The sequence below is a fragment of the Grus americana genome, chromosome Z, assembly GCF_028858705.1.
Source record: "Grus americana isolate bGruAme1 chromosome Z, bGruAme1.mat, whole genome shotgun sequence".
Taxonomy (NCBI): Eukaryota; Metazoa; Chordata; class Aves; order Gruiformes; family Gruidae; genus Grus; species Grus americana.
In genome coordinates this window covers 30,876,854-30,880,903 of record NC_072891.1, presented here as the reverse complement: position 1 = coordinate 30,880,903, position 4,050 = coordinate 30,876,854, and positions in this window count along the sequence as shown.

The window sequence follows — 4,050 nt, the reverse complement described above, 5'->3', positions numbered from 1 at the left end:
CTTCTCTGTTATACTCATTTTGTTGTGTGCAGTAAAGGGTTGCTCTCAGAGATTGAAATCTCAAGATTTAAGACCTAGTGGAAACTTCTGAGCATGTAATCAAGAAGTTAAATCTTTCCTGATAACTTGCACAAAAACATTTGTTAAAATTTGCGTGTATGGTGTCATGGTTACCATAGAAACAGAAGCATCTGTTGCAGAGATATTCTTGCGTACTAGGCAAATACGCTTTTTCTTAATCCCCTTCCCTCCTGGTTTCCCAAAAAAAATGAAGTAGAAAAACAACTTGAGTCCCATTCCTACCTTGTGAAGGAGTGATGGAGGCTCTCATCCTTCAGGAACTAACAAGAATAGAATTAAAATACTGTCTCTACCCTAATTTGATCTAGAAAAATCAAGCCAATATTTTATTTTCTCATTTTAAGCAAAAAAAACCCCAAACAACCCAACCCAAAACTTTCTTGGTAAGGCCATTTGTACAACACTGTGGTGGTGTTTAATGCTGTGCTGATAGACTGATCCAAACAGAGGCCCAAATTAATGAAATCTGCAGGTGTAGGAGTCACTCTACTCTTACTTAGCCTGATAGGATGTGGCTCCATTTTTAAGAGCAGATAGCCACTATTTCTGCTAAGATACAGCTCCCTCAACTTAAAGTACAATGCAACTAATTGGAAGCTGGCAGTGGTTAAGTAAACTGGCTTAAGTTTCTGAATTGTACATACTTCAAATCAGTCTCCTAAATTATTATTGTCAGAGGTCATGGTGATCCACAACTACAACTGCAGTCCATTGGGAACTGCAGTGTTCAGCACCCGTGAAAATCAGATTACCTAGTTTGAAACTCAAGATTTACACGCTTAGCATGAGGTAGAACACGCTGGTTCTCTAAGGAGCACCTGTGTGTATACAGGTGCTGGAATTGTTACGAACATTTTCTAGCTGTGTACATTTAAGTATAAATAGTTTTTCCAAAGCAATGAAATACATTGTTTCATCTTAATAAGTAATCTCTTGCTTCTTACTGGTCCTGTCTAGGAGGAACATTTTTAGTATAAAAAAATGACAAGATACCTGAATAGGCAAATTAAAAAAGCTTAAATAAACCCAATTGGAATTCATGGTTTACTTAGGTTAATTTAAGCAGTACGTGAGTTTTAGGACAAATGCTTCTAACGTTTGTTTCTGTTTGTCGATTTACTCATACTTTGCTGACTGTGCTTCCCTGTAATTCCACCTAGGCTTATGAGTACTAATAAATACTTAAAGGTTAATCCCAATTAGACCTGATTGGCACTGGCATTAAGTGTTCATGCTTGTAAACACATCCTCTCAGTTACTGAAGGTTGCAGCTCATTAGTTTCTGTAACAGGATTTTCTTTTGTGACAATTAAACAGATCATTTTCATTAGCCACAGATAATTAATTTAAACTGTAATGAACTCTTTCTAAATAAGTCTGTTACTGCCAAAACCCACAACAAAATATGCAACAGATTTGTGACTGAATAATTAGTGTTAGAGTGAAACAGTGGGGGAAAAAATATCTGATAACAGCCCTTCTCAATTTTCAGGTTATTGAGGGGAATAAACTAATGCTTAGAATCTGGCACAGACATATTTCCAATCAACAGAATTAAAGGGACCAGTGAACATAAGTCATAGCTAAAGATAGATATTAATGAACTGAATAGTAAAAAGCTGTGTGAGAATGTCTGCTTATGTGAATCTGATCTGATGCTTTGTGTGCCTTAATTCCCACTGCTTTAACAATGTCTACAAGGCAGTTTATTTGCATTTTTGAGACTGTGTGTATAATTTATTTTAATTTATGTGTAGTAATTTGGAGTGACTACTAATTTTCCTTACCACAATTTAAGAAATGCCACTCTTGATTAAGTAGACATCAGTTAAGGTTATGCTAAAGATGCCACTATTTTCCTACCAGGAAATAAACATAAATTTTACTGTCAAGGTATGTTTTTCATGTCAGTTGAAATGAAATTCCAAAATAGCCTAACAGAAGAAGAGGAAAAGGAGCTTATGGGGCATACTAAAGACTTGCAGTGGCTTAAGGTACATCACAGAGTGGGCTAATTTTTCTCACTGAAGAAGCTGGTTGGATGCAGTGCCGTTTCTGTCCCAGTCTGCTGCGGGTCTGTCTCTGACTGAAGGCTGAAAGATAAATTGTTTGAAAGACTCTGAAGCAAAAGTATTTTTTTTCAGTGTGTCCTTTTTCTTTTGTTTGAAATGTACTTGGCAAGGACTTCTGCCTACTTCAGATTGTCCAAACTGCTGAAATTATGCTAGCATCTTGATATAGCTAGCAGTACTTTTTTTATTGTTGAGAAGACAATGGAAGTGCACGTGCAGCAAGTAAGCATTGCATCTGTGCCACTCGCTCAGAAGAGAGGCTGTTCAGGAATTACAGGGTTCCTGTTTTAAAGCTGTCATCCAGAGGTGAAGTGACTGTCCCCTTGGCCACCCAGAGCCAACACCTCTCACTTGACATACCAGAAATTCAAGAGTGAACAGCCAATGTTTCATCATTGTGAATACTAGGACAGAAAGGTGGCGATTATTATTTTATTTTTGGTTCTTAGAAGACAGAGAACCTTGGTAATAGTGTATATTTGTGTGTAATAGTGTATTTCCCATTACCTTGGAAATAGGGGTGTACAGATAGGTACTATTGCAACTTAATACCTCTTAGTTTAAGGAACAAAAAGGACCAGCTTTCTCCTTTGCTGCTGACAGCAGGACATACCAAGAGCAAGCAGTGTTTCACTTTTCCACTCACTCTCCACCAGCTTACTTTTTCTTCAGAAGCAGAAAATGTACACAGTGACTCTGAGTTTGTTTCTGAGTGCAGAACTGAGGACAAAGTGGGGACAAAGAATGATTGAAGTAGCTGAGAAATAAAAAGGGATGTCACGTTGGAGGCAGACTGTGACCCATAAGCTGTGAGATTTTCTTTCTTACTCCTGTCCATCTCTTGTCTAGGTGGGTTTCTGTGTAAGTGTTCTTACTGTTCCTGTGGTATGTCTAAAAGAATTTGAAATGGTACTAATCAAATATTAAAAGTAGGGTTTTTTTAATTTCTTGCATCTTTAAAACAGATTCATGTAAGTGTTCATTGTACTATTCAAGACATTTCCTTCTGACTTCTTGGAAGAAATCTGCAGTGTCCATTGAACAGTTCGCATTTTCAAGTTCAAGATCATTGTCAAAACTCATCCCTTCTGCCTCACTAGTGTGCGCGGCATTATGGTAACCATGTTCTTCCCACACTTTTCTCCTGCTTTCTGCTTGGGGTTTAAAGCTCTTGTATTGGGTGGCTACCTTACGTGCTACGTTCCATAAGTGGCACTTTCTTTCACTATTAGCAATATTTTGTTGTTGTTTAAAGCCCCTTGTTTTATTTTCTGTGTCTTGCTTTGAGTGCCTGGACTTTCAGGGTATGTAACCTTTTTCAAGACTGGGTAATGGTAGATACATCTAGTAAAGAGAAACAGGCATTACTGGGAAGGATTGCTATTTAAGAAATATGAATCTATTGTACTGTACTCCACCTTTTCTCCAATCCTCATAACTGCAGATTTCCACAGTGCAAGCTTACCTCGACATGATCTTTTCTTTGAAGTGTATGCAAAGGGCCTAACCCACTTGGCTGTAGCATGCAAAGTAGCAAGTAGAGAGAGTATCATTTACAAGCTGTACCAGGGCAAGGGACTGAAGGAAGAGAAAGCCTCTGATGGCTGGAAAACTGTAAAATGTGCCAGGTAAACTCAATCTTAGTTATCAGCAGTAATTTCTTACATATGCCAAATTTAACATTATATATCTTTGTGATTCTCTCTTGCAATAGTCATGTATTTAAAGTTTTGTCAAGGACCATACTAGTTGAAGTGGATTTAGTCATCTTGTCATCTGCTGCCATGGGAGATGGTTTTAACTGTTGGATTTTTAAGCTTTTTCAATCAGCTCCTGCAGAACATTGATGATAACTTTTTGACACAGGTAGTGGAGGAGCCGACAAGAAGAGGGGTGC